At 35.1% G+C, this 13,188-nt stretch overlaps 1 long non-coding RNA gene across 1 annotated transcript in view; it reads right to left on the bottom strand.

The window, feature by feature from the left end:
* Nucleotides 1-367: 367 nt before the first annotated feature.
* The window catches only part of LOC148659503 (uncharacterized), a 54,837-nt gene continuing 42,016 nt past the window's right edge, over nucleotides 368-13,188 (bottom strand). The window contains exons 2-3 of the long non-coding RNA XR_015940511.1: nucleotides 8,324-8,451; nucleotides 368-1,046 (exon numbers count right to left, since the gene is read on the bottom strand). This is a non-coding gene — a long non-coding RNA (uncharacterized LOC148659503). The remainder of the gene's footprint in view (nucleotides 1,047-8,323; nucleotides 8,452-13,188) is intronic.

Here is a 13,188-nt window from a genome sequence, read left to right as displayed (position 1 = left end):
CCATTGTTTGTGTCACTTAGGGTCTTTTAATCAGCTGAAACAACAGACACGGCTAATCTGCAAACTGCAACAAGAACAGTTTTTGCTTACTAGTAAGGGTTAGAGTCTGAATAAAGACATGAATAAATCCCCATCATGATGTTCTTTGTAACAGATGTTTGTGTGTTTACTTTGTTCTGTCTCACATATTTTTTGTTTGTTAATATTTTTACTCCTCCGAATGAAAAATTTAAGAGAATGTGACACATTATTTTAAAAGGGTATATACTGTAGACCTCCTAGTAGAGACAATACAGTTGATTATGATTGGTTGGCTTGTCAATTTAGTATAAAGACAGTAAAAGAAAAACCCAGTGCGAGAATTCACTTGACTTTGAACATCATTTTTTATTATTAAAAAATCAATGGTTGAGGATACACATGTATTAAAATATCTTTACCAGCAGTACTGACATAGACTGTTGTCTCTTATAATTGCAATTATTACAGATGCAAATGAAAAAGGCACATATACTAAGACTGCCTATTTATAGTAGATGTTTACATAGTCAACAATGGAAAAGAAAACGCAAGAATACCACAAGATGGTGCCACTGTGGCATGGCATGTGTGTACAGACCTGAAATGCTGGCACAATTAACACAGGACAAGCATACAGTAGGCAGCTGGAGAAATAGCATATTTACTGGGTTACACAAAAAGAACACAATCACTTGAATGTCTTTCTATGTCCCTATTGTAATGTTTTAGGTATAGAGCCTGTGTATTATTATTATTTATGTGGAAAGGATTTTTCAAACATCACGGTGTCTTCTTATGTGTTTAAACATTTCTATTTGATGAAATTGCCTGATTCTCAAATTCCCTCTGCCTCTGTTGACGTGATCTAATGGCTCACCAGGATACACTGTTATGCTGATAGTGTGAGTGCAATCCTGTTACATAACAGAGAACAAATTCCGGCATTTTGGCAGTCCCAGTCGCTTTCACTCGTCCTCCAAGGTCTCCTTTTCTACGAGTGTGTGAAATCCAGGCTCACTCCCGACCTGTCACAGAGAAAACACGGTTCACCATTACCAGGGCAGGAGCACAACATCATCTCTTTATTGCACCTTTCAGAAGCATACAAATGGATTTTTAACTGACCAGTATTGGGAGGTTTTGGAAAACAAAACATTTTTACACAATATGCTATTTCTATGGAAAACTGGGCAGAAATGCAGTAAATGTTATGGATCATATAAGTGAAATGAATTGTATCAAAACTAAAATACATACAGGAATCATTTGACATCCAAAAAAAACAACCTGCATGCAGGTTTTTTCATGGTAAATTTTCATCTACCCTGAACAAGAAAACACTCTTCGGATTGGATATGGCCTGTGTTTTTGTGGTGAGGAGATTCATCTAGAAAGCTGCAGGTCTTCCATACAACAGCTCAACTTAATGAGGTGTTTTCTTTGTCTTTCTTATTTCTCATATCAAATTAAGACATATTTCTTTTTCATGTTTCATTTAACAGCATGTTCAGTTAATGTCAAGGAAATAAACTTTCCAAATTAACCCACAAAACTGCATTTTATCTGAATTATTTTACAAAAAAACTGAAACCGCTGGGAGGGCCATGTATGATTTAAAACGAAGGCTTATTTCCATGTAATAGAAGATAATTTCATTTGAAAACACATGTTGATGTGAACTTAAATTATTAATGTGTCCTGCAAATAGGAGACAATGTGTGCATCTCAACATAAATTATACACTTTCATGAAGAGCTGGTTTATGCTTAATTTTTAATTAACTGCGATGTTTATCTTTAGTCAGAAAACAGCCTCACTCCCAGAACACAGACAACCCTCTCGAGTCTTAAGGATTCTCAAAAAATAGTAACAATCTTGACTGGAATGCTTGCCTGTTTGTTCATGACAATACATACCATCTGAGTGACAAGTGAGAATTCTGCAGCAAGACACTGAGAACTAAACTTAACAGAGTCATCCTGTGAATTAGAAAGGCACTGCACTTGCTATGTGCCCCATTCTTGTCAGTGATATCTATAAGTCATGCCTTTCTGTGGCTGCCCACCATATGTGGTATCAACAACATCAGTAGAGTGGCACAGTGTGAAGTATGTTCAGCTGTTGACATCTTGAAAGAAATAAGCGAAGATTCAGATTCAAAACAGAGTCGTGAAGTGCAACATCCTATCCACTAGTAATTTACACTGTTTTGGCAGGAAGGCTTCCAGAGAAGGCAAGGGCTGTATTACTGATGGGTAGCCCAGAGAGCAGCAGTACTCAACAATTGCCAATATCAAACACACCATAGTTAATATCAAGAAATGTTGCAATATCCTGCTGGCACAGGATATGAACTTTCAAAAAATGAACAGATTTTGTCTGATATTTTGTAAAGCAGTCATTTATATGATAACGCTCAATTGCTGTAGCTCTTCTTTTTGTAGCTAGTGGTATCTCTAGAGGTTATGGCTGTAATGCCACTTAACTCGTAATGTGTTTCAGTGGTTAATGAGCCATAGTTAACACAATGCACGCATATTTAAATTATACATATATTACACAATTTATATGCATTTTGAGATTGCCACATCCTTTATCAGTGGTGTTAAACACAGGCGCATGAGACAATGATTACAATAATGGCAACTTGTCTGTGTGTGACTGTCACAGGCAGTGGTATATTTCAAGGTGAAATCATTAATGGTTTCCTTTATTCTCTTGCTTAGCATCATCATTATCAGATAGCTGAAAAGATCTAGAGGGCACGGCCAAGTCAAGAAACACAGGAAATATCGACCGATATATGGAGAAATCATTTCAGAACAATACATTAACCATTAACCTTAGAAACCTGTATTTTTCTTGTTCTGTAGAAAACTATAAGGAAAAAAGGCTGTGAGTTCTGGAAAAAAAACAATTATGGGTAGGACACACTGCATCCATGCATGCATGTACAGTATAAAACCTCCTTAAAACATTTAAATATATTGCCATGAAAATACAAACTGTGCTTTACAATGCTTTGTTCAAAATGTACATGAAAGGCCATTCGGGAATCACAATATGTTGAAGCATCTTATTGCTTCAGGGTTGGGCCCTTGACAGAACAAAGGGTTAATTAATTTAGACTTGGGCTCATCCAACATCTTTAACTATGATCATTCAGGCTAGATTTGCTCCTGTACACACAGGTTGCTCTTAAGTCAAGCGGACAGTTGAGGGTCCCTATGCAAAGCAACAGCTGGGCCTGGGCCAATCAGCAGAGAGCTTGCTTGCACTTCGCAGCTGCTAATGAGCAAATGAGCAAAAAGGCTCTGGCTGAAGGGCTGCAGGGCTGCTCTGCGGGGGACTGGGCTGGGCTCTTTCCTTACACATTGCTGCACCAATTAGTTGATGCATAGAGCATTCACTTTTAATTTTTGATTACTGATTTCCTCTCCCCCCTCTGTAACCCCCCACCCCCCACTGCCACACACACACAGACATACAGACGTGTGCTGTCTTTGTCCCCATATCCAATGACTCTGCAGCACCGAAACAGCTTTTACTCAGGAATAAAAAAACTACCTTTGTAAGAGAGCAACATAATTACCAGGCCCTTAAGAAGAATGAATCCAGCTCCATTGTGCGTTTACATTCACTCTCTTTACACTGATGTGAGTGAAAGCTGATTCCGTGTGCCATTTATTGATAAACACAAAATGCTGAAGGAATATCATTTTCATATTTTGACAGAGCATGCTCTTTCATTTGCAGCATTTCAAAGAATGAGGCTTGCACCCACAAAAGTCTGTTGTCCTGCCTCCTCTGCCTTTCTCTAAAACAGCTCTAACACAGCCTCCAGTGCAAAGTCTCTATACTACGCACTTATCTGTACCATGGATTTATTTCCTGTGGTACAAACTGCGTGCAATCATTAAGGAACAGGTTACCTGTCCATGGAAACAGCACTGTGATGCACGTGGTTGGGTCAAGATCCACTGCCAGGACTTCAGACTGATCTCCAGAAAGGTTTTAAAACGTGAAATCTTAGATCCCTGCCTTTAATTGGGGGTGAACATACTATTAATATTAAAGAATTCATTTTCTAGTTTTCAGTGGACCAAAAGGTGTGTGCACTAAAAGTGGAAAAGAATATCCTTAAGGCTGTACCACATCCATGACACCTCTGGCCCATATCGGGCTTCACCTCTAAAAATCATATATTATCAGATATATATATAATTAAGTAAGTATATCTGAGGATGTGTGTACTGTACATTAACCAGATTCTACACTGTTCCTATAAGACAGGAATCTTTGCTCCAAATAATAGCCAAATAATCACAGATGTATAATATGGTGAATAGAGACATATTTGCAGTGATGCCAAGAACAACAAAAAAGCACCAAAACTGGCAGAATCAAAATCAGGAAGCAAACTGAAAGTTATTTCTGTGGGGCCTGAAAAGACCCTTGTTCCTCTCTCAGCTGTATCCGTTAGGCATTCCCAGTACAGCCTGCTCTCCTTCCTCAGGCTTGCAGCGGAAAACTGTGAACACAGCCTCTGAATGAGAAAGAGAGAGAGAGTGTGCAGGGGCAGTCAGTGAAAGCCAAGCTCTGCCAAGCTTCAGCAAACACCTCCACCAGAGCCCTGTGCTAACACCCCTTTGTTAGGGCAGATCCACATTCTCTTTCCTCTCCGAGTTCAGATTAAATCTTGTTTTTGACTGGGCCATCAGCACACAGTATTTGTAGCTTCCATACCACCCTCTCACAGTCAGTCTACTTTAATTCATAGGTCATATATGTCGGAGATTTTTTTTCTGAAGCTCTTTGCAGTTACACCTCTATTATGCATACAAATAAACATCATCTTTTGCAGTAATGCTGGGTGCTGCACATTTGTGAAAGATCAGTAGATTTATATTTGACTTTTTGACATGCCATGATGTGATGAAAGTTTAAAAAAAGACTAAATAAACCACCATTGTCTGACTGCAAAAGCATCCTATAACATTACATCCATTACTTTAAATCATAGCCTTTTCGTGTTATTTTTTAAGCTACTTTCAGGAAATCCTTGATTTTTGTAGTTATTTTCTGCTATAAGAATGTGTGCCTCAGTACATTATTTTGTTATAAACTCAATAAACCTCCAAATAATAATGGGAACAGGGAACTGAACTGTCTTTATTTGTTGGTAGAATGCCAGAATCTGGGCAGCTGAATACTTTCAGTATCAATTAACAGTGCATAGCAATGACCCACATCCACAGCTGGCTGAGTGACAATGGAAAATGATGGAACCTCCAAAAAACACCTTAAATTTTCTTAAGGCAGCAAACAAAAATAGTGATGATAATACCAACAATGGCAGCAGTGAAGCTTTAAAGCCCATGATCTTTTTTACTCCAGGCTATTCACTGGGCATAGTTGAAATACAACTGTGAATAGTTTCCCTATAAGAGCGATGCTGTGTGCCATCTCTTTCAATAAACCACAGAGTGGGACAGAATCACAAGAATATAATCCTGTAGGATAATTTATAGGATAATCATGGTCAATTTCTTTTTGGCAGAAACAAATTCAGTACCCAGCAAATTCCAAAGATATGAGTGTAGAAATTATTTTCTTCTTCACAACCATTCTTATTCTATATTTATTTCTTTAATCGTCTGACTTTCGGCAAAAAAGGTACAGTAATTCAGCTAACCGATTCTCAATGAAGAACAACGAGTGGCGTTTTTCGTGATTCTTTTACATTAGGTGCTTTGCAGTTCTGGGCAGTACAGTTTTCTGCTTAAACAACATCTTTTACAACAGGAACGTCATGCCGAATTCGCTTTGTATCTAAAAAAGTATAAGCATTAGTAAAACGTAACGAGTTACCCATGTTAAATATATTAACACGGGCATTTATTTCTGTCTCTTTATGCCTTCTCTCACAGATATGCAAGCTGACGTTTCACACCCAGAACTGCACCAGCTCAGTGATAGAAATGGACGTGTTGCTGTAAAGTGAGCCTGTCGTGAAATGCAGTAAAAATAGGATTTTCTGGGCAGGTAAAATGTTTCTAAAGGAATGCAGACATCACGCATATTATTCCGTATTTCATATAAGCAAAACTACGTTCCTGCTTTCCAACAGCTAATATTTCAAAATAGAACCATCAACACACAAAGATTAAGCAAAAATGTAAGAAAATCTAATAAAAAATATTTGTCATAAACATTAATTATTGCATCGTTGAAGGCTTCATGAAATATTTACCTATTAAATAGTAGATGTGTTCATTATGTATCCTGCTACCGTAGTATTTACCTTGTGAAATAAGTGAATATTCAGTATCAATTTTCAAATATGGACTTTGCATTTCTTCTATGGAATTTGAAAATATTGCACTTATCAGTACTATTATGAACAAGACGTAAAGTTACCTAGCATGCATAAACAAAAACTTAAAAAACTAAGACTGTATACTTTAAATATGTCGCTTGTTTGATGTTTTTATCTCCTTAAAATGTAACTATCATTTTAAATATTTCACTAACCATAAATCTCTTCATAGAAAAGTCAACTAATACAGTCTATAGGCCTATCGGAAAAAATGTTTTGATAATTCAACGGTGCGAATACAGCACTTCCTTTTATGGTATAAAAGGTGGTTTATGGTAACAGGCTTTAGTTTTAACTTTGTAACAGTTGTCGAGGTTTTTCGGTAATAAGGAATATACTAACAATATTATTGCAACATGGTTTTAGGTATTTAAACCTGACAGGTAAATTTGTTATTTATTTTGGTTGGAATGGCATTTTGTAATGCCTATAATGGGCTGACTGATACTATTCGTTGTGTTTCACACTTAACCTAATTCGAGAAAATGAAAGCTAAATCTGAAAAAATACAGCAGTTCAGTTTTATCGCTGTCACCGTAGCGAGCACAAATGAGGAAAGTATGCATAAAACTCAGGGAATTGTGGCGTGTGACCTTTCACTATAAGATGATTTAAAACTGAAACTGAAAAATGTGATTTAGTTTGCTAGTTTACATTTATTGTTAATTTATCATTTCAAGAAGACAAAATATATAAATTAGGTAAATCTTTAAACTCTAGATAACAAACTTCCAAAACAGTATGTACAAAACGAATTATTTTAGTGTTTGATTTTGACTTCTAACTTCAGGTTACCTTTCAGATCAATAAAGCAATGAAAGTTGTCTATTGTTGTAATTGCATTTCTGTAATTGAATAAAAGGACTACCATTTAGACTACCCACTGCATATGCGTTTCATATGAGCTAGAGAATGTACTGATACATTACGTCTTATATATGAGACGCAGGCTCGAAGTATGTAGTGAGAAATTATGAATGAATCAAAGGCCGTCTGTATTCAGTTGCCTAAGACCATGTAGAAAAAATCACATTAACAAAAAAAAAGGTTCATTTGATTAAAACCAATTTATGTTATATAGGTTTTCCTATAAAAGTTCACAGTGAGTTTTAGTCTAAGACTTGCAATAAACTGTAAAATGATAGGGGTGTTTTGTTTCTCATAATTAAAATGATATAATAAATATTATTTATATATATAGAAGTTAACATTCATAATTTATTCGTAACAGATCCACCTTGAATTTGTAAAATTTTTTGTTAACATCGGATGGCTATTCTAATGTATACCAACATACCTAAAGTATTCAAGTATGAAATAAAAAAAATTCTGTTGTGTACACTGAGCATTTCTAGAACTGCAGTTTTTGTTATACAGCATCTATACAATCCAAACAATTATGCTGTGCTTTTGTACCGCAACATAAAATGACAACTAGAAGCAATTGTAAAAACAGTAAAAAAAACATTGGAAATTGTAAACATTAAATATTCTATTAAAAATTGTTACAATAATTAGACAACAGAACAGAAAAGGCATGATTTTTTTACACCAGTTACCCTTCATGATAATTTTCAGCTGTATGTACTTAATGTGCAGAAATCTACTCATTTTTGTCCTTATGAGAAGCTCAATGCATTTCACTGTTTTAATGCTAAAACACTAAACCTTTTATCACCATGTGCAAGCTCTTCAGTGTTTAATATTAGATTTTGGATACATTCATATAAGGATTTTTACCTGAACATTTTAACTCAAATTGTTTGTAAAGTAAACTTTTAATCAGTAGAAAACTGTCTTCCTGATGCTGATGATAATTTTGGCTTTAAAGTAATTTGAGTATCTTTTAACATTAACAACCTAAACCACCGAAGAGCAATTGCATTTATTTACTTTTGCATATATAAGTCAAGCTGGTCTTACTCTTGAGGAATCTCTGATGAATATTTGTTCTGCACAAAACTCTGCAGGACGTGTCAGGTATAGAAAATCATCCTCCTGCATCTTTCTAGCATTCAGGTGGGTTGGTCTGCTTTGACATAAAAGTAGTCCTGCAAAGACAGATGGAAGCATTTTCAGTTAACCATGCAAACAGTCTTGTTTCACAGTATGCATACTTGCATTGAACCTTGCATTGGCATCTAATTTGTATCTGCTTCTCACAAAAGCTGTAAAATTGTTGATAGGAAGGTAGTGACTTTACAATAACGTACAGTACTTACACTTTATTTAAAAAGCCACTTTGACTTTTGGAAATTCTGATTTGCCATTTTTCTATGTTATAGTTATAATTTAAATTGCGTACAGAATTATTTTACAGGATGCAGGTTTGTCTGTCTTAGTTGGTTAATCCTGAGTTTCAAAGACTTTAATTGGAGTCCTGCTTTCTACAGCCTCTGCATGTCATCTCTATTCCATGTTTCACATATTGCCTTACGTATTCCTTGCTGTGATTTGGGGAAAAAAAACAGTGACAGGTCACACTCCCCTACACAGTTTTGGAGCACAGTGGCAGTTACACAGAGAATAAGGACATGATATTGATTTTTTGTTTTGCTGGTAATTTTCTTCATTTTGGAACTTAATATCATGGAGTTTAAAGATATTACCTGGGAACTAAATGCATTCCTGAAGTTTTTTATTAGAGGTAAAGCTGTATTTTTTTAAAACACACCTGTTATATTGAGGGATTTTATTGATTTATATGATAAGGGTGATTGTAAGGTATAAATTATATTAAGCAGCGAAAGGACGAAATATTTTAATTTTTAGATTTTGATGTTTAAATTGAATATGTTGATCAATGTGGACTTCCTAAGCAAGAACTGGTGTTTGTACAGAAAACAATAATTTTGCAATTTTTGTTACAGTTCAGCACAAGTTATTAAAGGATATTAAAATTGTGCTTAAAACAGGGAAAAGTATGTTACCTTAAAAATTACACGAAATAATTAAACCCATCACACTAAATACAAATTATGTTTATTTATTTAGTTCCAAAATGTGATGTTTAGTAATTTTAGAAGTATAAAGAACTGTCCATGTGCAAACATCAGTGATGAAGGCAAAACTAAAGTTAAAGTTTGAGTTAAAGGTCTACCTATATTTCATATCCATTTATGTATGTTTTCTATTTTATATTCATGAAAGATATTCTAACAAATTGACTTTTGCAAACTGATTAAGTCTGATGTGGTAACACACCTTATTTCTGGGTTCCTTCCACCTGATGCATAGTTAGCAATCTGTTATCTAATTAATATATACACAGCTTTTCAATAAATATATTGGCACCACAAAGGCTATTCTTTAGAAAAGAAACAGCTCGTGCTGCTGCCTCACAGATCCATGGACCCGGGTTTGATTTCAGCCCCAGGTGTGCGTGCGTGTGTGTAGAGTTTGCGTGTTCACGTGGCTTTTCTCTGTGCACTTTCTCAGATCATCCCCTTCTCTAAGAACCTGGAATGGACAGGCATCCCATGCAAGGCAGAGAGCAGTTGTGTGGTCTACCGTGGTCCACAGATTCCAGTTTGCCTTTATCTCCATTGGGACAAGTAGCGGCTTTCTGATTATAAATTGATCTCGGCAGTCAAGGGTCTCAGATCTGCTTTACAAAGTTAGCAATGCTGGAAATTAAGGATCTTTCACCTTTCTTTAGCTTGCTTTAATATCCTCTGCCAAAGTGATTCTGGTTAAATCAGGCTAAGAAGTTCCTGGAAAGGCTGTAACATAATCACTACATTTCAAACCTAAGCCTTTACATGCTGTGCTTGAGCAGCTTCTACTTGTAAAGACAAATTAAAAAATGAGCCAGGAACTTTCAGCTTTGCCTGAATGGACACTTGCGATGGCAATGCTCTTGTCAAGAAATTAGACATTTCAGAATATGTACTTTTAATAATATTGTGGTTTAATTCAACAAAGCTATAGCCAACGTGTCTTGTTGAAGTTCTCCATTATTTTTTCCCAGCCAGCAATTTTCTTATTCAAACTGTTTTGTACATTTAAATGTTTTTAGTTAAGATTTCAAGTTATATTTAGCATTAATCAAGGACCATATTGAACAGCGCTTGATAAACAGAAATATTTTAATCATTGTTTGCATGTGCTTGTGGTGTTTTTCTACATTTAATGATATTTGACTCCTACAAATACTGTTGAATAATAATAATAATAATAATAATAATAATAATAATAATAATAATAATAATAATAACAATTGATTAATTGGTTTGCAGCAATATTATGCACAATTTTAAGATTAATTGGAGAACCATTAAAAAAGTAGTTTTCAGAGACTATATACAGTATATATACAAAGTACATTTACAAAGTACTCTTTCTAAGAAGTAAGACCAGTTAGTGCTGGTAATGTAGTATTCAGATAATGGATTATTTAGCTTAGGGAATCCTCTTTGTTACACAAACAATTATTGCCATTTTAGCAATGAAAACGATCCCCCTTTGCCAAGATAACAGAAACCTTTTTCTTGTTTTAAAGAGGACTTAACAAAACTTTCTAATGCATTTTCTAGTGGTTTATTTATGTACATTTTAGAAAGTAAAAAAGGGGTTGTAACTAATTAAATGTGAGTGTTGTTCTATGATTCATTAATGCAATGTTGACATTTAGCATAACTGGCTTTGGTATTGCATGATTTCATTTCTTTCTTGAAACTACAGTACATGACAAATATTCCAAATTCACTTTGGATTTTTTATAAACAGTTATTCTTGCCAAAGAAGATTTGTCAATTAAAAGAAACTTTTAAGTTCTTTGATATATGTAAAATTTTACTCCATTGGTAATAGTAGGCATTAATATTCTTAATTGTGTTACTAAATAAACAAAATAGTAACTTTGATGTGTGCAAAAAACTAAATACTGAAGGGTGAAAAGTATCAGGATAATAACTAAAACACCAAGCTTAATTAAGACATTAAATTAGTAAATATTTGTTAATTGACAAACAACTATGCAGTTTTGTCCAAAATTATGCATATTAATATTTATATATGTGCTGTCTAGTCTAAACATACTGATGACAATATTTTTTTTCTGAGATGTCAGAAACAAATGTAGCACCAATTGAATCTGGCAAGTGCTTTTGTGTTTTTGTTACTGCCAGAATGTAATGTTACACTTATATGTGATCAGCAAAATATTATATAGTACGCTGTAGGCCTGTGCTCCACTGGGCTACCAGTACTTTTGCAGAAGTCTTTCCTGTAAACTGTCTCCACCACCTCTATAAGACCACATTAGCCAAAAGGCCAATTAAATCAAAGAAGACAGAAAATAGAAGAAATGCACAATGTGATTATACTAACAAAAATAATAGCATAACATATCTGGTCTTTGATGTTTAGATTCAGGTGTTTCTCTTGTCTGTCTGAAAGAGTCTTATTTTAAGGCTGCCATTCCTGATCTGTGCCTGTATGAGTGATCAATTGTATTAAGTAATTACTCATTGTGTAAAAGAGGAAAAAATAATTACCTAGGAGACAAATAAGCAAGTTAATAAAGCTTTAAATAAACAACTAAGAATAGAAAATTGTTCTTAAAGAACTGTTAAAAATGTATATGAGAAAATTAAACACTGCACAACTGTGATGGAAAAATGGTTGTTGCATAGCAACATTGTCCACTTTGGATTACATAAATCAATTCCACTGGTCAGCTTTCAGTGCAATACTTGAAAAGGTGTTTAAAATTGGGACTTTTAATTTTGCATTCATATGCAACTTTCACCAAAGCCGTGAGCAACAAAAACTGCTATTCTTCTTAGAAAAAATCTAAATGATTGGACATTCTTTACAAGAATGTCCCCTTCAGAACAAATTATAGATTTTTCTTTATTCAGTGCGTAATGAATGTAAAAGGCACAGATTCTGATTGTAAAGTTTAAGAGATTATGTATGTTAGAGACCAAATTCTGTGAAATCATCTCAGGCACTCCTGTATAACATTGTCGATCTAGATCAGTCCTAGTCTTTGCCCACTAGTAAGTACAGGGACTATGTCTATTAAGAAGAGGGCAAACAGGATAAATGCTTTGCATTTCACGGAAAATGTGTGTTTTATGTTTACATTGTTGAGGAACTAGAACATTGAAGTTGAAACATCTTTGCATTTTGATTCTGTCTTTTGTTCCTTTTGTTCTAACTCGATGAGTCGCTGCGTAAGTTGCTCCATTTTGAATAAACGGCAGTCATGTTTACACAACTGCCCCTGCCATACTCATACATTCTTAGTTTTGCCAAACTGCCTAAAGTAGTCTTCTATACCTTAAATTTACAAAATTTCCCAAACTGCTCTGCCCTCTGGTCCTGAAGTGAGCATGTGTTTTGACACAATCCTGTACGTTCCCTAATGCACCTGTCTTACAGCAATGGGTAAAATGGTATTCTAAAAGAGGATGTTTTGCCAGCCCCTTTTAAAAGGATCGTTTTTTACAGGACTGTTACTCTTTAAAAAAATCACCTCATCATGAAAGGTGAATTTGTTTGGTGACAGTATCTTCAAAGTTACAACAATGGCTTGAAAAGAGATATTTTCGGGGTGTAAAAAGGATGCATATACAGAATGTTCAGAGTCACAGGCTCGTGTAAAACCCCTAATACATCCTGTGATGAGGAATAAGGCCTTTTTGTGCTTATTGGGGCTTGGGGGTTTGATTGGCATGAAACTGAAAAGCCAGATGACCTAGAAGCTCAGCTGGCTTGGCATCCGGGTGGCACTGACTAACAGTCCTGGGTCTCTTCCCACACTAGGCAATCTAGAGCAT

Source organism: Lepisosteus platostomus, chromosome 7 (genome assembly GCF_059453375.1).
Source record: "Lepisosteus platostomus isolate fLepPlt1 chromosome 7, fLepPlt1.hap1, whole genome shotgun sequence".
NCBI classification, from domain to species: Eukaryota; Metazoa; Chordata; class Actinopteri; order Semionotiformes; family Lepisosteidae; genus Lepisosteus; species Lepisosteus platostomus.
The sequence above is the reverse complement of the archived record's forward strand: the minus strand, read 5'-3'. Positions and strand labels throughout refer to the sequence as shown.